At 45.9% G+C, this 24,572-nt stretch overlaps 1 protein-coding gene across 1 annotated transcript in view; it reads right to left on the bottom strand.

Moving 5' to 3' along the window:
• The window catches only part of ADCY6 (adenylate cyclase 6), an 820,353-nt gene extending 796,138 nt beyond the window's left edge, over window positions 1-24,215 (bottom strand). Inside the window, exon 1 of the mRNA XM_069653856.1 lies at window positions 24,050-24,215. The gene's annotated coding sequence lies outside the window, so the exon portion shown is untranslated. The remainder of the gene's footprint in view (window positions 1-24,049) is intronic.
• Between the last annotated feature and the right edge of the window lie 357 nt (window positions 24,216-24,572).

The following is a 24,572-nucleotide window of genomic DNA, read 5'->3' as shown; positions in this document are numbered from 1 at the left end:
AGGGTTGTTTAAATACACAACAGCACAAATATAACGCGTTTGGGGTGGAAAACGCCTTGACCTTTTGTAGCTTTGTTCTCTCAGGCTGGTTTACGATGTGTGCAGCACTGCCCTGTCACCCTGGTGTCACTGGCAGGTAGCGAAAGACAGCGAAGGAAGCATCGGTGGCTTTCTGAAACTGGCAGTGTGGTGAGGAGAGCGAGTGATAATATCATTGTCGTTCTGGTAACTCTATGCCTGCTCGCTGCACCCTCTTGCATTCTGGTACTTGTAGTCACGTTTATCAAATGGCACCATGTGGAGCTGCATCTTTCTACAGACCTCTGCCATGCATGTCCCTGACTAGGTAGTCCATTCCTGTGTTTTCAGTTGCAATGAGTGTGCGCAATCCTGCATTTACAAAGGAAAACGCAACACAAGACGAACGCAGGACTCGTAGATGTTATGCAGCAGCTTTGAAGCTCTAAACCATGCGTTCAGCGCTGTCAAGTGACGTTATTGCGTGTTCTTGATTTTTTTGTTCCTTCTTGCGAGTACTGCGACCAATCAAAACTGCATTACACAACTTCCATTATTTGCTCAAAAGGGGTTCTTACTGAATAACTATAAGACATGTTTAAAATTGTGGACATTCTTATGTTCCCATAATGCTCTGTGCTTTTAGGCTAATCACCAGGATTGTGTTCCAAGAAGAGATACTGTATTGGGCGATGCCACATCCTCCCCACACCCACGCCCCTCCAAGGATAAGACGGTTCGGTTCCCCCAATAACCGATTTCCATTTCCAGCACTGTATGAGGGCGTATTACGGGCCACTGCAGGCACAAGTGCTAGGTACAAGGGTGCACAAAGAACTGTAGGCACCATTGAAGGATACAAAGGCAGTAAGATGTCTCGGTACAGATAACACCAGGCACACCGGCCTGTTGTGGAGAGGGCGCTGCAGAACGCTAATCTAAAGGCCATTATGCATCTGAATTCCTAAGACATTTCTCAGTCCACCCACTCCGCCCTGCAGGAATACCAAAACCGCAGCTCAAAGCAACGGCTGGTGTCTTCCAGGATGGGAGTGAGCAGCGCGACAAGCGAGCCCGGCCGAATCACAAACTCGGGAGGGTGCGACATTCCGACTCCATGACCCCGCAATGACCGCCGGCCGCCCGGAGAAATTATACACATTTCGAGGGGAGGCATTCCTTTGGCCCCTAACCTCTGTCTGCCAAATCCGATCCTCGGGCGCTTTGGGATTCCGAAATCACTTTCCGCCTCAGGCCTTCAGGGGATAACCAAGCGCGCATCATCAAACTAGCTGCTCACGACACGTGACAGAGCGCGCAGCACGCGTTCACAGATCAGATATCCAGCCAGACAGTGTGAAATGACAGGGATACTTGAAACCAAACAGACGGCCCTCACCTTCTTGTGTCATTCCACCCAAATTATAGGGGATGACAGTGAGACATACAGTAATGCACACACCCACAAACCGCGGTCAAGTAGGCATGTGGGGGGGGGAGGGACGTCTGGTACGAAAAACACCCGACTTAGGGCTTCATATAAAACGGTAACATTTTTTTGGAAGAGTATTAAGCAATTCCCTTTTCCAAATCTACTGTTTGTTGAGTACAGAATGGTCTCAAACTGGAGTTTCAAGTCTTTTTTTACAGTGCAGAATCAGTCAATGAATCTCACTGTGCTCATCTGCTAGAATTGGGGCTGAGGGGAGGAGTTTGCTGTTGTAGGGAGACAAGATGTCTCTTATGGGTTTTGTAATGTGGAGGTGGGAAGGTAGAATATTGAATTTTAAAGCACATTTATTCCTACATATTAAAAAGTAGTGAAACACAGAAAAAAGATATACAATATTTGTTAAGATTGAAGAATAAACTGGAAGATTTATAACTAATTCTTTGCTTCAAAGGAACGCGAGGGATGAGGAGAGATGGAAGGAAAGGTGATTGGGGAAAGAGGGCAAGAGCAGAAAACCAGGTTACCCTCACAATAGAGGCCACGGGGTGGAGGCCCATCAGGAAATCTCCAGAGTTCCCAGTAGGCTAGTCCACCACTGCTAATGGTTGAGTGGAATTTGGTAAAATAAAAATATGCGCAGTTTGGCTCATTCGGACCACAGATACAAATGTCAATGAGAGCTCTGGCTGCTTGACATAACATGGAAGTGCGGCTTTCTTTCAGTGGCGTATCCAGACTCTTGATTGGGGTGGCCCAAGAGGGTCACCGACTATGCAGCACACACACACACACACACAAGCACACACAGTTTAGGATAATGGGGTGGCCAATCAGTATCCAGGGGTAGCACATGCCACCCCAGGCCACTCCCTGGACACGCCACTACTTTCTTTACCCCATGTGGTACACCCGGCATAAAATGTGCTGTAATAAATTGAAGCCCACCTGCTGCGTCTCTAACAACTGGTACACAAAGTCAGCTGTACAATTTAGAACAATAAAAGGGTGACCTTTCTTATGTATTTGCGATGAAAAGGGGGACTGGTCCTGTGTATTTACCAAAGCAAGAAACTTAGGATGGCCAGAGTCAAGAGGCTATATTGGTCAACATGGCAGCACGAAGGTTAAGGGCTGCCAGCCGGGCTGTCGTTAGAAAGTTGGTATCTGTGTAATTTCCGAACAAAGAGGTTAATGAAGGGGCACTTAGATGATCATAACGTTAACAATGCTTTGCAAAAAGATCCTGCAACACACTTTTTCATGGTCTGTCTTGCTACAATATGCTCTACTAGGTGGCCCAGGGCCGCAATGTTGTGAACATGGCTTATATATGTCAGCAGAATTTGACATAAGAGGACATTCAGAGAACAGGGGAGTAGGTGGCCCAGGACCACAATCTGGAGGGTGCAAGTTACCATGGCCGTGCGGTAGGAGAGCCTTGGTTCCAGTACCCATGCACAACTTCGTTTTCTCAGTACTGTTTCAGGTGCTCTGGTCCAGACCCTCAAGGAAAGCTGGATGTAAGAGTAAGGGCAGAATTGCAAACAAAGGCTGGGATCTGGAGGGAAAAGGGGGCGACTTGAAGAAGGCGAACATACGGCCAAATGTTCATCATGTCCCATAAAAACCAAGGCAGAACCTTTTGAAAATCTGTAGCAATGTGGCCCAAACCTCCCTTCCGCCTGCTCAACTGCAACATAAGTAAAGACTGGGGCCTAATGTAGGTCTCAAAGCTAAAGCGGAGGAAAAAGCAGAGGCCTGACTTGAGTGATTTAGGCTTTTCAAAATACCTCCAACACAATTACCCGAGGACAAATATGGGAGACAGATCTGCTAAACAAATGGGAGCACACGAAACCAATGATAAGCATTCCCTGGTAGAACCAGAACCAGCAGCCACCATATACAGGGAGAAGCATGCAGGTATTACTGATTCTTTCTCCTTAAACATCGAGGATGCTTTTCAGACAGTCACCATAAGGTAAAGCACATCTATATCTATCATCCTCTATCCAACTCTATAATCCTTGCCGTAATCTCGGCTCTGCCTCCTGGACTATCCTTGTGGCCCCGTCGCCCTCCACGTGCTTCCTCAAACGCTCTTTCACTCTTCTTGCTTCCCTTGCATGTAATTCTCTTCCCCCGGACAGCCGAGAAACAGTCGACACATTTGTTCAAAACCAAACTAAAAGCCTACCTGCTCGCCTCCGAGTTACACTCGTAACCTACCTCTCATTTGCCTTCCAGCTAGCATTTTCCTGTTGCCTCTCATCTCCCTCTGTCCCCCACTTCCTCCGCCTCCACTCTAGCACTTCATCCATCAAGGTCACATTCCTAGGACAGCTGGCCGTAACGCCTACCTGCACTTATAAAATGTCCAATGCTGGTTGTCCTTAATCTATGTATGATCACGTATGTATTGTCCCCAGTGACTGTTCCATTTACTCCCCTCTACAACCTGGTGAAAGTGTCTTTCAAACTCAGCCCATTGTAAGAAGCTCACTGCTTCCCATCAAATCAGATTTCATATCTATTGAACTTTCTTTTGTGATCAAAAGAGCATTTTGTTCTCCTGTATATCAATAAATAGAGAGGGGATCCCTGGGGAATTCAATCACTGTAGAACCTGCAGTCTACCCGTTAGTGCAACGATTATACACAAAGGGGAACCCTAGCCGATCCTGCTACAATATTAACAGCAGGGTCTTTAGTAGTTCTTAAGTCACCATGCACTCAAGAAACCACTGGCGCCATTCCCCTATTCTAGTCCACTGCTACTCACACCAGACCCCACAATCTGCTTTGCCACGGGAAGTGCTAGCTCACATACATCTGGGTGGTGTCTCAGGTGAACCTAGGTAAGGGGGCATAGAAGGAGTCCACCGAGTCCCAGCAGAAGGAGCTACGAAAACAGAAGGACTCTCCTTCCCGCTGCAGCGTCTCCGCTTCTTCTCCTGCCTGTGGGGAGCCCAGCCAGCATGCAGGATTCTGCAGACCCATTTGGCCTGCTGTAAATGTCTCCTGCTCCCAACATGCAGGCCATCTGTGTCCTTCTCTGCAAGGGCCCCTGCAGTCTCCAAAGTAGTCTAGGTCTAAGTTCTGGCTCTTCCAGGTGCACTCACTAGAGCCCCATTGGCCTCAAACCCAGTGGAGAGATTCTTTGGTCGGTACTGACCAACTTCATTCCATGGGCAAGTATTATGGACAAGGTCCAGTGTTAAGGCAGTATTCCATTTTTTTTGGGGGGGGGGGTTGGTTTCTGCTGCCCCATTTTATGACACCCCTAAACATTTCTTTCCCCCTCTCCCCCTTTTAGTTTTTCTGGATATTTGACCCATTTATTTTTGTGGTCAGAGGGACTTCTACTCAAGTCCCCATGCCAGTGCAACCATTTTTGCTGTCGATCTTGACCCTGTGGTGAATGGATAAGTTGGTATTGTGGACTAGGCTGTTGGCAGCTCCATTTTAGTTTTGGCTTTACCAGGTGTGCAGACGGTTTAACTGCATTAGTAGTCCAATGCAGCAATCCGATAGCCACTGTGATACCAAAATCTTTTAAGTCCTACTGTTGCCCATTTTGTTTTCTGCATTGCTTTTTTGTGGAACCCTGAGGCAGGCCCAACATGGCCATTGTACACACAAGGGTCACTGAACCCATCCCTACAACATCAGTAGCAGCCTGGACTGGTCCCCTTCTGCAGACAACCCCAATAATCAAACTTTGTGGGTGGACCCGAGACTTTGACTGCCTTGTGTGTGACCAGAGGGCTGGGTTAGGGCCCCATGAGTGAAATTATTCATCTTGGGGCGACCCCGTTTATTCCTCAAGTCTGATTCTTACCTGAATTGCAGGAGGATTTTGCCTCAGTCGGGTACCTGAATTTTGGGACTAGGTTTGCTTATACCAGCTGAGCTCGGGCTCCTTTGTCTCTGCTCCGATTTCATATTTTGGTTGTTGGACGTCCTTCTTGAATTATTCCTCTTCATCTTCCTCCTGGGCTGTGCTTGATGCCCATGCAATGACTGTTTATGGACCATTGATTCCCTGTGCAATCCTCCTGGGCCTCGTACCTCGAGGTAGGGAGCCTCTGTTGTCCAAAAGGGTTGTGGGACACCATTTCTCAGCCTCTGCTCCATGTGGGGCCATGTTCTGCTGGCAGACAGTTACATTTTGCCCTTTGAGCTGCCCCAATCCATTTGGCTGGCTTCCTCCCTTCCTCCCTCATTTTGGGTCCCGATCAGGACTATAAATGCATTTTGAATGAGGCCTACAGTTCCCCTTTTCCTCCCCAAAATGCTTGGCTTTATAGGTACTGAATTTGCTACCAAGTAATAGGCATACCTGTAGCTTGGGATTGGGACGACTCTACATTTGGCCAGTTACTGTTTTTAAAGATATGCCATTTCTGACCGACTATGTGGTATGTTTAACCCAAAGTAATTACCTGAACTGATAATCTGTGTCTTTTTATAATAAAAGTGGATATTTGTCTGTGTAGTGTAGTCTTTTAGGGTGTATATCAGGGGCTATACTATGCCTACCTATCCACCTGCTTTCCTACCACCCCTTGAGTGAAGCTTGACTGCACTGACATTGCTACCAACAAAGTTTGGCTATCTTTTGGTTGGAAACCTGTGTACCAGATCGTTTCCCACAACTCCTCAGAGTGTGGTGGAAACATCTCCCCAACACTGTGGTAGACCACCTTTCCTGGGCTGCAGGATGCCCTCCACGGTATTGGAGTGGACGAGCTATCTGAATTTGTTGTACTTTGGTCATTTAACTGTCGATACGGACTGAATGATTGATGTGGTGCTAGAAAAGTGTCTGGAAACCAATCAGCCAGTTCCTTGGCACGGAATGAGACGTCTTGTGATTTAAGGCATGATGCTCCTGTGCAGGAAGGTAGTAGTTCCCGGCAACTCTTGTACTTCTAGACGCTAGCTTCCCCAGCCACCCTTTAAAGCATACTTTTATTTTTTTTAAAAGAGAGCCTAGTCCCCTCAGCAATAAGGCCCAGGCTCACTTTCTCCAATGTTTACAACAGCTCCCCTCACCCCAGTTCTTTCCTCTCCATACACACCTGAACGCTACTGAGAGTTATTGGTTGGTAAGCACGAGGACTAAAGACTGAGTAGAAGAACCACAGAAAGTCACTAATAGATACTCCCATGTCCAGTGCTCCAGACTCGTAAACAGAACCATTTTTATTATGGGTAGTGAAAAGGGAGGTTAGAAATACTATATTTCAACCAAAATGCTCAAATGAAGCATGTGACATGCCAAGGAGGACATCGAGGCTATAAGAACAATAGAAAAGAGGAGGAAAAGCCCAGAGTGCTTCTTTAAAAGGTAGCATCTAATAGCATCTGACTCTGCAAGGCCATCAACACTGTTTTGGCCCAAACCACATGTGCATGAATGCTCTCAGGAGGATGTCGCTGTATAGCCTCCAGCATGCAGGTTCCCACAAATGCACGTTCAACAGCCACAGAAACCTTTGAGACGTATTGTTCTGGGGACAAGCCATCATAGGAGCCAAGTCTGTCAAAGGCAGCAAGGCCTGGCCGAGGTCAAATGTGAAAGCCCCGAGGGTAATATAGCAAAGAGATCTATTGGCTTTTGACAAAGAGTTAAGGGAAACAATAGGCAAAGCCTAGTTTATATGGAATGGACTCTGCCTAGTTTATATGGAAATAAAAAAGTTAGAGTCCTAGTGATTGTTGTTTGCCAAATGTGACGAATCAAAAGTATTCGTCCCTTCTCCCCAGGGGGGGAAGCTACCCCTTTCAGGCTAGGGAGGTGGAGCGTGCTCTGCAAAGCCTCCCTAGGGGGCTGGGCAAGTGGGACCTCACTGGGAGCGACTCACTCTTAGGAGACAGGGTCTCATTCCCACAAAGAACTCTCTAGACCACCCACTATTTCTGCAAATATGGGACTGCGTTCCCCAATGAATATCTCTTTGAAAAGAGATCTGTATACAATTAGGATGAGTGGATCACAAGAGCAGAGAGAGTACAGTTCACAGGGGAAGCCCCATGACAATCATGCCTTGAAAAGGCAGACCAGGAGGAAGGCGTGAAACCCACGACCCGCAACGCTTCAAAAAGCGAAGAAAGCCAGTTCAAGACGCATGAAGCCCAGCAAAGCAGACAACACGGAAGCCGGTGTGAGGATGGGGAGAGAAAACCTGTCCGACGTGGTGGGGCGACCAAGAGGGGAAACAACCACAGGAGCTCAGTGTTGAAGAGTGGATAAGACTCCATAAAAAAGCGAAATAAGAATGATTTGAAACTGCTAAATGAATTAAACAACAAGAGAAAGAAACCAGTAGAGAAAACCCAGGAGAGGGGGATTCTTAACACAGATAAAATAATACAAAACCTAAGAAAGGTTGGATCTCAAGAATGTGAGAACCCCGAAAGCAAAGTAAAGACTGTGAGAGAGTGGAGAATCGTAAACCAGACACTAAAAAGTAAAAGACGGATGAAAATTTGGGATGAGCTACAAGGGCTTTTGAAGGAAACTCCAAGAAAGTGTCAGAGAAAATAAACATAAGCAATATATTTCTAAATCAGAGACATTTTGTTTATTGATAATATAAGGAGCCAGGATAAAAAACCCTGAGAGAAAGCCGCAGACAAGGCGGCACAAAGAGAAATGACCAAGCGATGAGAGACATTCTTTTGGCAGACTTTAGTTGTATGCACTAGTGGCAGGGTCAAGGAGAGTTAGGTTTAGGACTGACGACATTTACTTTGGACTTCCTGATGACAGACGAGCACCTTTAGTTACTTTAGTATAGAACGGATACCCCTGCTAAAATGGGAAGAGATAGGCCTTTTCTTTATAATTTCATTAAAAGAAAGTCAACATGTCCAGTGTGCCCGACTCCTCCTTACAACCTGCCACATTAACTTATGTGAAGCGCTTACCAGAAAAACTATATATTTCTAGGTCACAATTGCAACTGTATGTTGACCATTTGCTAAAACAAACGGAAACAGCCTTTAATTATGACATATTGGAAAGACCAACATTTCTGCAGGCGCCAATGTCTGCCTAGCTAGGTCTGCAGACCTCCACTGAGATACAAGCCCCGGCCATGTGAGACAGAAAAGACCAACTATGGTCAATGGCACGTGGCAATGGATTAATTTTATCCGCCAGAGCTCAACGTCAAACTCAAAGAAATGACTTTTGCAGCGACACCTGGATGAAGACTTTATGGATGCCTGCTTGACTTTCCGATCACCACAACACGGGTCTAGATGACCATACACAAAGTCCTCAGAGAACAAGCATCTAAATTCCGAGATCAAGACATATGGTGGAGAAGCAGCCAACCTCCTGTAGAGGGAGAAGATCCACAGAGAGAAAGCACAGAACAGGAGCTCTGATGTGAAAACCAAAAACATGTCTGATAAAAAAGGTGGCTTAGCGAGCAGGGTGTACAGGATGATTGTATCGAATTATGGTGGTAAGGATACGCTACGGAATGCTTGAGGCTTGTTCTCAGGTTTTTGGAGGGGATCCAAATTTGGACTTCAAAAAAATGATACTAGGAGATGACTGAGATTGACGATCTCTGCTCAGCCCATAAAAAATTTCTTTTTAGGGGGGCAATTGTCACGAAACGATCGATTCTCCTTCAATGGAAGAATGGACAGATGAAATGCATAAATTGTCGAGAATTGAAAAAATGATTTATAAATTGAAAAGCAAATTGAGTCTTTATGAAAAAATTTGGAGTAGATTTAACAATCTATTTTAAAGGTGGGATTCCCCCCCTCTCCTTTTTTTTCTCCAATCTGCTTATGTATTTCTCATTATATATGTAATTTGTAGTTGGTGTATTGTTTGATTGTTATATGGTATTTTATATTGTAAAACAAAAGGTGAATTAGAATCGTCCAGCAAGCTTGCATAGGGACATTATTTTAAAAAAAGTGGAAAAAGGGAGAAAGGCACAAAAGAAGTGACCCTTCAAATCCAGAAGGAACGGTCATCCTCAGAGATCCCAGCCTATTCATGATGCACTATTTACAGTTCATGTGCTGCCTTTGCAAAGATATCTATTGTTGCTGACATAAGGGGTAGGAAAGGGGAAGAAACATTCCGTTTGATTATGTCCCCACTTGGTTTACAGTCGAGAACAGTGCTTAATTTGTTTTAAAAAAAAAAAAGAAGTGCCAGAGCACTCATATTTTCTAGCACGCACAATGCGGGTGGGCACCACTGCTGCGACCACCCATAGCTGCTCCCCACAGTGTTGACATATTTGCGTTAATACTATCACCACTTCATAATTAAAGTGAGTCTGAGACAATAAGTGCCAGGGCACAAAAATAAGTTCCAGGGCTGAGCCATGGCAAACACCGCCACAAATTAAGCACTGGTGGAGAGATGAATCTTCGAATCATGACACTTCTGAAGGGCGAAGGCACAGGTGGTGAGCAACAATGTAGGAAGACGGGACTCCATGAACACAAAATGAATTAGAGTCTTGAAAGAGGCTGCATTTCTACCATTAGGCAGAGGAGGAAACCCATGTTGCATAACCATATTATGTAGACACCAAATTGGTCTGCAGAGGTACTCAAACTCTTCAATGACCTGTCCCCATCCAAATTCTCTTTGGCTCCTCTTGCATCTACTGATACTCTGTATCAGGTTACTGCTCCAAATTTCTCCTTTGCTCACACAGCACCCTCCAATATCATCAAAATTGTTCAGAAAACGAGGTCTTCATCCAAACAGCTTTATCTCTGGCCTTTAGAGACTGGCACCCAGTGTTGCAGTTCTGGTTAACAGTCTCAGCCAGTTCTCCCCTCTCCCCAAAGGACTTAAAGCAGAACTGCATCAAACCCTTCTTAAAAGGAACCTCCTAAATGTTCTTGCCAATTAGAGACATTTTGCCAGCACTCCCTTAATTGAGAAAACAGCTACCCACCAGATGCTGTGTTACAGAAAGGCCAATGAGCTGATGCATGACCACCAGTTTGGTTTCTGGCCTTTCAGGGGGAATAGAATCTGAGTTGCGCTTCACACGGGATGAACTACTGCACTCCTTCGAATATTGCACTCTTGCGATCCCCATCCATCTGGACATTTCTCCAGACTTTTACACTGTCACCCATACCACCCTTCTAAACTGCCTAAGTGTCTCATTTGGCGCCAAGACCCCCAATTGGATTGGATCCTTCAGTGCCATTTTAAGGGATTTTGGGGGATGGGGCACAAACGGTCAACAAACCTGGAACAAAATCAATTTAGGGATGCAAGAATCTATCGCCCACATCAACCACCCTTCTCCCCCACCTTTGCCCTGGCCGCGATCTAAATAATCATTGGAACTCCCTTAAAGTCCCCCTACACCCTTCATCTGTAATGGGATTAGAATAATAAACAATGAACATTACAAGGACAACATTAGACATCCACGACGCAGATACCCATTTTCAAGCTGAAGTAGAGGACGCGTTTTAACAAAAAACGCTATAAGGAAGGTATATGATCTGTAGTATAGATTCAAAATTCAGATTATTAGCCATATGAAAAAGGAGGACACATACTCCATCATAGACACACATCTCCGCTAAGCAACCTCCCAGAACGTAAAATTGCTCATGCATGGATACAAGAGACAGATTGGAAGCATGGAGAAAACTACAAATACCATAGCGTGGACTAGAGAGATTGTGAGGATTCGAAGTTCCAAGGAAGGTGTACATTTCCAAACATAGACCGAGATTAGAAGCAGGCCATAGTTTTCAAGTGACGTTGCCATGAGTAAAACATCGCATCACCTTCAAAACAATGTGCATAACACACAGGACAATCAGCGGACAAGGAGCAGAATTCCTACAAAAGAAAATAACAGTCTACAAACCAACGAGACCCCTCCAATCAAGCAACGAAATCCGCCTGGAACTCAAACCATACCTCAAGAAAAAACTTGGAGGCACCTCCTTCTACCACCTAGCCGCAAAAACCTGGAACATCCCAAAGGAAATAAGAAACACTGAAGATCATCTAAAAATCAGGAAATCACTAAAAACCTGGCTCTACAACACCACATACTAAACCTAGAAACTGAAACTGGAAAAGGATAACTAAACCGGAAAGACACGGACATCCCTGACCCGGGAGAGTAAAGCCCACGGCAGCTGGGTGGGTGACGCAGGATAGACAGGAACACAGGCGGCACGCACAGAGACTGAGTCAACTAACCCAGACAATCCCACCAACACTTTCGCCCGCCCCTTAATTTAATTACCACCAGGTCCCACATCGGTGTGGAATTATGGAGATATTGGCAATCACCCCACTACCTGAGAGGTTGTCATTGGCAGATGCACTGGCCACAAGAGTCTGAATGGAGGATAAGGGGAGCTAAGAGAGCATGTTAGAGGCGGGGGCTAGAGGAGTAAGGAACCTGTATGCCAGTCAGACCCAGATCAGGACAGAGCCGCAACAGGGGAGACTACGCAAGCCGAGCGCTTTAATTCTGGATAGAGACGCAAACTAACCAACCCTACTAACAATTTACCTTTCTGCATACACCTCTCAAACTCCAAACCAAACACAACCAAAACCTACAGCACAACAAACCGCACAAACTTCACTACATTGCAACAACAAAACAAAAAACACACAGCCTTGCACAACAGTACACAATGACTACCGGCCGCTAACACCCCAGGCCCAGCCAACGGACCCACCGGGCGGAGGCCGCCAACAGCACATCACTGCTCTCTTGCACTCTTCCTGCTTTCTCCCACTAACTCAACCTCCCCTCCTCTTTCAGAGCCGCCAGAGCGCTAAGGGACCACTACGGTGGTGATAGTTTAACATTAACATGAGTGGGCAAAGAAACAAAATTACTTTCAGTGTGCAATGTATCAGTGATCACTAATATTCTACGCAACGCAACCCTAGCTACTTAAACCACGAATGAGGCTTTCTGGGTTTTTAGAGGTGGTTATTGGCTGACATTGTGCAAATATCAAAAGGGACGGGTGCATTTGACAGGTTCGGCACTATGAGAATAAATAAGGTGCCGTCTGTATTTCTACACTTAATCACAACCTTTTCTACTTCTTGTTGTAAAGCAAGGTAGCAATGATTTTTTAATGTTTGACTTTCATGAACTCAAATAGTCCTGTTTTGCTGACACAACTTGCAAAGTACACACATTGCATGATAAACCTACCAACATCATATCTTCCTTTAGAAATTGTCACAGAAACAGGTTATAAAAGTGGAGTATGACTGTTAAACTTTTTTCACCATAAATGTAAGTCTACAAGCACAAGAATACCAATTAATGTCGGATTAAAATGGCAGATCTGTGTTTTACGGATCTTGGTTGTCAGCCCGCAAACGTTTAGTTTGGGGGTGGACTGCCTGCAACAAAACTGCTTGGGCCCCCGTTTTGACCGTTCATTAAAAACAGGGGCCCAAGCAATTTGTGTCCCCTGCTGCCAATGTTAAGTATATGCTTTTTGTCCCCTGCTCTTCATGTTCAGTATTTTCATACCCAAATTGATCTGAAAAATTCGAAGTAATGGTAGTGACCGAATTCGGTCAAATATACCATTCACTCCAATTTTTTCGATCAATTGGGGTAATACCTGTTTTACACTGTTTTTCAAACTTTCAAATACACCCAACAAAATCAGCTGTGTGACAGGGTCACAGCCTTATAATCATTGTTTGACACAGACTTGCATATTGCTACTCATGAAAAAAAACACTTAAACCATAGAAGAAAAAAAAACAATTTTTTTCCGTCAAGTAAGGAGACCTAAAAATATGTTTTTCTAGGGCCTGTGGCCTTTCATCATTCTCTTGTCCTATGGCCCTTCCAATCAAATGGGCTACAAAGAGCAAGCAATGGATGAAGCAAAGACACCAGAATGTGAAACGGCAAACCTCTTCACAGAAAACACCACAATAGTTCATATTGGGATGTGGTGATTTGATGCGGATAACAAGTCTTGTGTTTGGGATAGGAGCCTAAACCCTTTTTTTCCTTAGTCACAAATTTGGCTACCTTATAACTTCCCCGTCTAATTCTTCATGCCGTTTATTTCGGGTTCCTGGCCAGTTTTGTATATCCGGTTAAAGAGACTGGGTTGTCCATAGAGAAAAAAAAAAAACAAACGTCATTTGAATGAAAAAAAATTACTTTCGGTTTTCTCTCCCCCACACATTTCTGGCAACCCACACCCTTACTTAACTTTTGGTGGCACACTTCATTGTGTGCTGCGGACTCCTCCAGCCGTCTGAGATGCCGGTTCCCTTCACTTATGTGCATCGGAACCGGCGCTGCAGGGTCCTTTTTTTTTTATTTTATTGTTTAGGTTGCAGGGACGCCCCCGCAACCCCTGTTAACTATATTTAACCGAATGTGATATTCATTTAACATTTTCGGCTGTTCGTAATTTTTGTTCAGCTGAAATTCGAATAAATCACATTTGGTTGTTTTTTTTGGGTCATTTCTACAAATTCCAAGGGACTGAGGTCCAAACCTGCACCATACCGAGACTATATTAGTTTTCAGAACTAGAGCGTTCTAGAGAATGTATGTTATTTTGTATCATTACAGGTGCTACCATCACCAAAGTTTACATAATCAAGTTTATCCAACCCAGGGAGAGAAAGGCTATGTCTGCCTTGCTAGTGTTTTGTACTCCGAGTAGGCATATGAACACAGATCTCTGGGGAAACTTGCTTAACAGACTGAGCTATCTTCTGAACTATCTTGGCAATCAACAATATCCATACATTTTAACTTTGGTTATTGTACATGATCAATATATTCCCCAAAGAAAGGGCCAAATGAAATACAAGGTGTACAATAGCAAAATGAACACACTATGTATTACAGTGAACACAGAATTGGATTAATTGACCAGATCAGGCCTTAGCTGTAAACAAAAGCCAAGCAGTACGTTCAGATGGATCTTCAGCAGTGGACTAGACAATACCAATTACATATGTTATATAAGTTTTGTAAAACACGTACATTGACTTCCTTCCATCAGCTACCCACCACAGCGATCCGAAACGTGTATGCCCCCATTGCCATGCTATGAAGATTCTGGCTGTTCCTGATATGGCAGTTCTAGCATATCTTAAAGGTCAATATTGGTTGGGAATTCGTAGGGTCACTTCTGTCCCCCCTCTTACCACTGATCACTTCCAGGAAGGGGGCATAGGTCCCTGGGACTTATTAATGGTCATTGAAAAGGCTAAACGTATCAGATGGAACGAGAGGTATGCACGGTATAAGAACAGTATCTAAGTTCCATTGATCACACAGGCCTCTTTGATGTGTTTTTGAAGACGTGCGATTGTCAACCTTGTCCCATTGCAGAGTCCCTGTGATGGCTTAAGATTGCATAGTAGCATAATTACAGCACCTACTTTCAGTTTTAGCTCATGAGGAGGCATTCCGCCTACAGCATTTCGCTCTTTAGAGACTGAAACGTTAAGCCGGTAATTAACTGTTCATTGGCACTGGAACCACTGTGCCCTGTGTGAAGAGAAGTGGGGATTGAAAGAAGTAACTTGAAATAATTCCAAATGTTTGCGATAGTGGAAGGTTAAGGTGACCACGTAGAACAGTGCTCATTATCTTTGTTGAAACGATAGCTGTTGTTGAAGTGGGAGCGCTTTGCCATTTGGACAGCAAAGGGAAACCTAACACTGATAAATTACATCAGCTGAACACAGAAATATACCCAGGCGGTTTATAGATGGACAGATAGGATTCATCCAAGATTGAGAGCTGCAAGAAGGGTCTCGTCCCTCCTTCTCCAAACCCTACCTTCCGAGTTGTGGTGTGCCACTGGGTTCAGGACTCTTTACTCTGTATGTCAAACTGCAGACCGACTTGATAACTCTTTATTCAACATCCTCCCAGACTTGTGCTGTTGATACCCAGATAACCTTCCATGAGTGGACACCTCATTTGACGGAGTGGGTCAGCCCGCCTGCCTGTCCAGCATTAAGTGATACGAGTGACAATTGTTTACGCCTCAACACTTCAAAAACTAAAATCATGTACATTGGCTCACTCACCCTCCCTGTTCCACCTTTCACCTGGCCGCTGACTAAGGGTGCGCCTCTACCCCACTCCCCCACAATCCATTGGGGCCAGTGGCTGGAGACCTGGGCATCACTTGAAACAGCCTACTTTACTTAACCCCCCAAATTCAGGCCACGACCAGGTGATCTCATGATTAACTCCACTTGATGAAATGTATCCCACCTTTCGTATCATGTCTGATAAAGTGCAGTCGGCCAGGGCCGTGGTTCACTCCCGCAGTGATTACTGTAACAGTCTGTGTTAAGGCAGCCCTGCAGTCTTGATACAATGGTTGAAAATAATAAATCTGCTAGGCAGTTCTTGGGACCGAGGCCTGGAGACCACATCATGCCAGCTTTCAAATCCCTGCACCACGGTACCTGTTGGATGGCAGTTGTCCTTCAAGACGGTTTCATTTATCATGCTTACTGGAGAGCAGGTCCTGCTGATCTTTAGCCTGAAATCCGCATGTGCACCCCTATAAAGAACCCCAAGATCCTCATATTCCTACTGATTTACAAACAGTCCACACCAGGCAAAAGTAGTATGATGGAGGCGTTTTAACTCTGCAAGGGTATCACTATAAAACAACCTCCCCACCCATCACAAGAGTTCCCTGGATAATCACCACCTGTTTTGCAAACAGCGGAAAACATTTCTATTCACGCTTACCGTTCATCACCCTTGGAAGACGCTCAGCATTGGATGCACTGACTTTGTAGAATTTTGACAATCTGGCTACTTTTTCCCAGCACTTTACACCCGTCATCTTATCACACTACAGGCCATTTTGTACTTTATGCACTTGTTTTTTCCTGTAATGACATTTTAACTGGCTTTACAGAACTTGCACACACCCCTCCCCCACCCATCTAACATACTTATATTTTCACTGAATGCTCCAAAGCTACTACGGATTAGGCAACCTTCTTCCACTCCTCTGCCCCTCTACCATTTGGGGCACCACAAAGCAACTTGCTGGCGTTTGGCACATACAAAACGACATCAAATATAAATTAAGATAACTGCAATTATTAAAAGAGAACATCGCAGTGATTTTATCAGTTCAGCACAATGCCAATTTTTACTAGAGGGACGAATAAAGATCTTCGAATGCGTTCCAGCAGGCTCATTCAAAGGCATAAGTGCCACTACTCACAGAAACCCCAACCCTTAGGGAAGGAAGGAAGGAAACATCTAGCATACTCCTACCCCATCATTTCTTTCTATGCAGAATGCACAATTTATCCTTTATAGAGAGAATAAGAGGAAGGGAGCGTAGGAGTGGCACACATAGAAGGCGGCGTGGGCGAGTGCGGTTCAGATAGGTTGGGGGATGATACCATCAACCAGCACCACTAGACATACTTGCAACCAAAGTTTGAATGGAGTTTCCTTGCTTCAGCAAAAACAAATTCTATTTCACAGGGTTCTCTTGAATGCCCCATCCAAAATCACCCCATGCCAATACGACTACCATTTACTCCCTCTCATCCATTGTCACCATCTACCCTGAGGTGGTTGTTCTCCTACAAGCTGCAACTACAGCCGTTTCACGGAACAAGTTACTAATATAACATACCACCACTCATTACTGCATCAAGACAGCATCAGATGGAGCCCCAAAGTCCCTCCACCAGAGACTCACACGGCTCCAAACAAGACATCATCTACAGTACACCCAACAGAGTCACGCATAGCTCCTAGCAAGCCTTCCAACGCTAGCAAGAGATCCTCACACTTCCACCAACGGATCCACATGTACAACACAACCGGACCTCACCCAATATAACATCCTCCTTTCTCCTGTTCCCCCTTTCCGCTCCAGAGGTTCATCTTCAGCACTTGGAACAGCCGGTGAGTAACATTACATGCTATAGAGTGCTAAAAAGATGGCCTCCAAATGTGTGATATGTCTTATTTTAGGAGGGGGTGTCAATTCACCACAGAACCCAGACCCAAGCAGTCTGCCCTGAATGAGACCCATGGGATGAGGAAGGGATCCCCCGACCACCTGATAATTTCAGTGACGTCCCATCATTGCCAGGGAGTTTGGCATCAGAGTTGCCGAGAGAATTTCACTCCAGTTTGGGGAACGATGGGCCAGAGTCCTGCGAGTTCTGTAACTGATCCACCTAAAAGTAAGATGCCATAAACCAGTGGGTCCTTTACAACCGCCACGCCATGATGCAATGGTGATGGCAGAAGTTAACTTGACCTTGTTGCAAATTCATCCCCATTTCTAAATTGAGGCTAGGAACAGTATTCGTGTTCATCTGTCATCTGTGCGTTTATTTACGTAGGTGCTGCAGACTGGCATGCAGAGCTTTCATCTCTCCGTTTTTCATGCAGGATAGCGACATCATTCCCAGTGGTCAGTTTCACTGGATGGCTGAGGTGACTGGTGTGGTATTCTTCCCAGCAGAGGGCAGAGCTGCACCTTTTGACATCAGGATACCTGAGCGGGTGTAGACTGACTGACAGGTTAAGTGCAGGGAAGCATTGTGAAAGGTGCTTCCGGCTGGACTTGGTTCTGTGACCAGAGTGGGAAGAAGGCTGGGAGAGAAGGGTTCATGTTAAAGGGTACTAGAGAGTTTTTCATTCCTAAACTCCACGGCTCCACCTCCATTTAGCCATTGAAGGAGAATCCCCAAAACATATAGTTATATAAAGTGTTGCACTATACATGCATAGCTTTCGAATTATTCCGGCAGGGAACTGCCCCTGGCGAGCTTTGGGTACTTGTGGTAAGAGAGTGAAGCATAGTCTGGGACACCAACCCAATGACAAAATATTCAATTTCAGTGTAGTAGGGTGCAAGTGAAGAGAGGCATATGAAGAACTAAAAAAATGACAGAAGGTTCTAGAGAACTCAGTCCCATTTACATGTGCTGGTTTCAGGCACTGTGGGGGTGGGCGGTTTAATCACCTCCTCAGGTCTAGCTTCATAGTTCCTTAACCCTCCATGGACAGATGTGGCATTTGTTTTGTGTCAAAGGGATCATTCTCTCGTGGTTGCTTGGCTTTACTCTTCGTGAACGCCACATTGGTATTCAGTTGAGAAGTGCCATACCGGCGGCTCTTTAGTACCCTTACAGACATGACGGTAGTGAAACTACTGAAAGCCTGCTTGGTGTTTGCGTTGTGTTGTGACTTATATGAGGAAGAGGCCAGTTGCGTTTGGGAACATCCAGACAAGGGCTTGCCTTGTAGACATGAGGTAGCATAGACATGAAAGTAAAGTTATAAAATGAAAAGACAAATGAGTTGGTGATCATATATGCCTTAACTGGGCCAAATTCACTGCAATAACCAAAGATTAATGTATTGTGTAGTGTAGTTGTCATTTATATAGCGCCTTTCACCATTATTATAGTCTCAATGCGCTGGTGGTGGGAACGCCCTCAGGGACCGAAGACCAGAGTGTTGGAGGTCATGGAGTAGGATTAGAATGCATGCGTACATTTGGCCAAACAAGTCTTAGCAGGGCTGGCCAGGCTCCGGTATAAAGGAATCAAGGAGCCTGCTGCCTCGTAGTCACTGGCAGGTCGAGGAACTAAAGCACAAACAGCACATCTCCCCGCCCTCCACCCCCAGATACCAGCTCTATCCACAGTAAACGTTCGAAATTGAAGAACTCAGGTAGCTTGGGTGCCCCTCTCCCGTTACAGGTTAGTGCTGTCAAGGCCTTATGACTGGAGGGAGCTTCATTCAGCATTGCTACACAAGGTGAAAAAGTGGGTTACATATTGCATAGGGACACAGTTGTGCACAGCTCCAAAAAAGGGCACGAAAATACTGGAGCCAGAAGGAGTGGGCTAAACTGAGGAGCCCCAGTTCAATCCCTGGTGCAACACAAGATGTAGGGAGTATACAAGCTGCATGCTAGTTGTAAATCTACACTGGTGACAGTGGAAAACACATTCATAGCTTTGGAGATTACTCTGTGGATCGAGCGTCAGTCAAAGCGAAGCACCTTGTGTTTCTAGTGTACCCAGTGCCACAAATGTCATACATTGCCTACAGGGTCATCAGATTAGGATGTGAAAACGGACAACCCGTAGGTCCAGGGCACATCGATGTGGTCCCTTCTGAAGAAGGGCGAGAATCTGAGCTGGGATGGCCATCATGAAAGCCTTTTTCGGGAGCAAAGGTTGAAGAGATGGAGGCGGAGGATGGTGCACAGGCTCCCTGTCCTCTTGCAGATGGTAAAGAATCCTCTGGCCCATGAGTGTAAAGAAAGATTTCTCTTTTGGCAACTTTCCCTCCATATTCTATGGACCCACCAAAACGTTTGCTTTTGTTTTTGTACCTGTCCTGACTTTTACAAGGAACTCCCCTGCCCTTTTGCTCATTTTGTCACAGAGAAACTGATCATTCTTCAGACTATCAGTTCTGGGAAACTATGTTTTCCTTTTCTCTTTTTACCTTTTTGGGAACTTTATAACAGTGCATGAAGTATCTTACAATGCAGGGCATTGGGGATAATTTTGTATCACCCTAGTCTTTCACACTTGGGATTTTTGGTTACATGTGCCTAAAGACAAGCTGGTGTCAGCAAATACATTTTCCCATTTGGGCATTATTTGTATTGTGCACATTTGCATCTACAGCGTCTGGCTATTAAAAGATACCCAAACACTGCTGTGCCACGAGATTTTCGCTTGTTCTTTGGCCATGTTATTTGGCCTTCTTCCTGCCTTCGCAGGTCAGGCAATCCCATATAAGCCCATGCACTTTGCCTGGGAAAGCTGCTGCCTTCGCTGGCTAGTGATTATTCCATTCCATCGTATTTTGATGGTCAGATCTAAAAGCATGCATCTGAAAGATAGGAATAATATTTTACATAAAAGCAACCTGCTGAATATCTTCTGGAACTTTTTCACCACCACAAGAACTCTTCCTACATCTGCCCCCTCTCCTAAGAAGAAGCTTTGTGACTTATGGGCACAATGCCCCATACATCATAGGGATTGGATTTAAAGTTGTGGCATAATTCTTGTGAACTGGTTTCATTCTACTGCATCACTACTTACCTTCTAGTAGTTACCAGAGTCATTACATGCCTTCCTAAAAACCAAATGTGGCTTTATATATGTATTAACTGAGTATTGTGTGATATTGCTACCTGCCCATTAAATTTCTTAGTATCCGTTTGGAGCCTATAATAAATATACTATTTTTGTACTTACCTGTCTAAATTTAATTATTGTCCACTTCACTGTGGATCCCTGAACCCATTCACTTTCTCCTGAGACGAAGCGTTGACCACTCTCCACACGTACCTCGATTGGGTTTTGGGTTTGGCTAACCTCTCAGAGTTCCCCCGTTTACCATAACTAGGGTGGCCTCTGAAAATCTGTCCACCAGGCCAGATTCTACAAATTCATCTTAATAACGAGTGATTGAGACAATGGCTCTATTTCTGCCAATTCCCAAACTCTCAATTTCCACAGGAAGTTCTTGAGACACTTCTAAAAACATGGCGCTCACAGTAGTGTCAATGAACTTTGCGGTGTAACTCAAAGGAAGGGAGGTCTTTTTTAACTTGTTGTGACTAGCTGAAAGTCTTCGCTGTTCGTCAGGCCCGCTATCTGCTTACACAATGGGAGGAGCTTGCTCAGAAGGTAGCATGGTATGAATCAGTACTGCTGCACGTTGCCCAGGTGAGTCTAACACTGTTCCGTAGTGACAGGAACCAGCGTTGCCCGTTGTTGTATGTCTTTGAAGGGTTCCTACATGATGGCTAAAGTCAGGAACCTAGAGAAAGTTCTCAACAGGAAGAGGAATGTGCCACTGCGGAACTCAATACTGATGTGGCCTGCATGTACAAAAGTCCATAAAGGCCAACTTGGGGGGTGCATGAAAGGGCATGGGTGTCCCTGAAAAAGAGACTACATGTCAGGGACTGAAGTGCCCTTTGGGGCGGTAAGTTCTTAAGCAGTGGATCCTTAAACGGGCAGAGCGAGGCTCAAGGAAAGCAAATTTACAAGCAATATAAGGTGCAGTCTGCTGCTTCTGCTTCCTACGTTGTGCTTTCAGAGACTCAGGGTTTCCCCCATGTGATCTCCGGAGGGGCCCTTGGTCATGTCAACCCTTGAGTGGTGAAGACCTTAAACCTGAATCCACTGGAGAGGACTTACCAAGTGGGGTCCTATAGAGGATTGAAGATACGCGTAGCCTCGTGCTGCGTTTCATTATCTTTGCTGCCAGGACTTAGTCAGCAGTTCAACCAAGTCAGCAGAGGTTGCTGGTATACTATAGACAAAGCAAACGTTTTAGCTTCATTATGGAGAAACCAGTCCCGAGCCTTGCTCAAAGTAGCTTTGTGACTGTAACCCTTAAAAAGGTAACTAGAACTGGAGCCGACACCTAATGGTACCATGTTTTGCCACTTTATAACCCTAATGACGTTAGAGCCACACTATGGAACGCTTGATCTAACACCAGGAAGCACACTGGGTTTCTGACAAGGGTAACACTTCAATACCTCAAGGAGGGCTATGGCTTAATGCTTAAAATGTTCAATTTGTTAACGTGTGAAATAACAATGTTGTTCCTTTGAGTCTCACTGAAATCAGCTGTACGCCAAGAAACCATACATTTAGAAAAAACAGATGTTTTGAATAAAAGGGGCAGAGAGACTGAGCATGCTGTGTAGGAAAACTTTAACCCAACCTCCCCAACCCCTCCCACTAGAGACAAGGAGCTGAAGAAAGCTGGTGGAACATGGGATGGGTTTAGCCGAAATAACTAACCACACTGGCCTCCCTTTCAAATTTAGGTTAGACCTGTGCAAAAATGTTAAGAGTCCTGCTAAGGTGCCTGATGGGTAACGTGTGCATGGGATATTGTTTTCTCCTTAGTGGGTAAAAGGACATAATGTCCACGGTACAAGTACCAAACACATTTCTGCCTTGGAATGTATGCCACATTTCCATCCCAGGGGTAACACGCTCTCCATTTGTGGGTGAAAGAAAATAGTTTGGCTATTTTTAAAACGGGTAAGACACAGCACATCCAGACCCTACAGGCTTTTGTGCCCAGCCTTTGCCACGTAATAACCGGTCAAACGCCCTCTGGAGCTCATCCAATCCGCTGTTCTTCATATGATGCTCTAGGGTCCCGAGTCTTTCCACTTGACCAGTGTGCCTACCAAGCTGTGTCCTCTCTGTCCCTGGATCATTGGGCCTTTTCCCTTTCCCACCAAGCAGTCCTGGTTCCCATGGCTGACTTCCCAGGCCCCTACTGCTGCCAACATGGCCCCTCGGGGCTGACTTCCTAATCTCCAGATGCCCCCTACATACCGCCACTGGTTTCACAGGTCCCTTTCTCCTCCTGCCTCCCCAGATCACATATTCTAATCTAGCTCCAGAGCTTCCCTGGTCTTCAGCTCCCATCTCCCAACAATCTAGAGCACCTCACTTTAGAATCTGGCTCCACAGGATTCCTCTCAAGCCCATGTCTTCCTGGAACCCCACGTGGGGTGGCCTGGTGTGGATTTCCCTGTCCCGGGCCCCTCTATCCCTCCCAACATGTCCTCGTCTCTGTTTGGCTGGTCAACCCACTACATCCCGGGGCTTCCAAGGTCCACACTGCCTCCCTTTCTCCTTAAAACCATACTTCCCTATAGCAGCAACCCTCTCCCACCCAAGCTCCTTGTATTCTCCGACGCTCCATTTGTTATTTAATAGGAATTTTGTAACGCACAACATGCAGAAAACGTAACAGAGCGCCAGGGGTGGATATGTAGGATTCTAAAAGACGGCATAACGCACTCAAGGCGCCCATACTCCATGCAGTTTTCAGGTAGATGTGGTCAGGCTCCAAGTCTAACTCGGCAAGCACTGGGTGAAGTGCCCAATAGGCTTAGCCGTGATTGAAAATGATGGTGATAGGATGGGGGAGGTGGCATTTAGAATTGCCCAGAGGTGACACCAGTCCTCACCTGCCACTGACTACCCCTGTTCCAAGGTTCGCTCTCTTTCAGGCTCCAGATGCAATAATGCCTTTCCTACATGTGAACCCATGTTTTTTGGGCACAGTATGTACCCACGGTCCTCGGCTCTTCCTGGTTCCCTCATTTGATGGATCCCCAAGTCAGCTATCTTCCCCGGTTCCATTGCTTTGCAGATCCCCTCTACCTGGCATCCCTATTCGCGGGGTTCCCGACTCTCCAGATATTCGGGCCGAACCTCCTCCCCCGCCACCGCTCTACAGTCTTCACTCCCACCTATGCGGTGCCTGTTACTGTGACCCCCGTTTCCTCTGCAGCTAACCTCTCTGCCCCTTCCCCACCCACTTGTGCGTACCCAGAGGTGTGGGGACGAGGAGTGTTCAATGCTGAATGTCAAAACACTATACCCTCCGCCCCCTGCACCCACCTGTGTGTTCTGGGGCGCGGGGAGCTGATTGAAAACCACCCCCACGATCCCCAATCCAGGCTCCCACCTCCAACCCTGGTGTCGCCAGCACCCACCTGTGAGGTCCCCGGGAGGGCTGAATGGTGCCTGGGCCCGGCCCGGGCTCCTGCTCCGGCCTCTGCTGCTCCCTCTCCTCCTGCGGCCGGATCCGGCACTCCTCCTTCTCCCAACGGGATCTGCCCACTTTTGGTATGGTAGCGACTAGTTCCCATCCGAGAAACGGACCATAGCAACGGCCCGCCCACACTTCTTCACGTGACTTTATACGTCATCATTATGATTTTTCCGGAGCAATGAAGCGGTTCCGGTCCGGAGCATTTTTAGGGAGCGCTGAGCGGGATTCGGGAAGGCTTCTGACTGCCGGTGCAAGTGGGCATTTTCTTCGGGATACCAGGAACGTTTCTCCAGTAAACCCTGGTTCATCTGACTTCGTCATTTTTCTGAGGGGAACCGGGAAGGCACTGGGTGCCAGGCTGCAAGAGCAGCAGTAATATTTCGTGTGCTCTTGGCTGGCTGAGAATACAATTTGCATTTTCTTCGGGATACCATGAACGTTCCTGCAAGACACCAGAATGAGAC

This window comes from Ambystoma mexicanum, chromosome 3q, assembly GCF_040938575.1.
Source record: "Ambystoma mexicanum isolate Mex_15411 chromosome 3q, UKY_AmexF1_1, whole genome shotgun sequence".
Classification (NCBI taxonomy): Eukaryota; Metazoa; Chordata; class Amphibia; order Caudata; family Ambystomatidae; genus Ambystoma; species Ambystoma mexicanum.
This window is presented reverse-complemented; position numbering and strand designations above follow the sequence as displayed.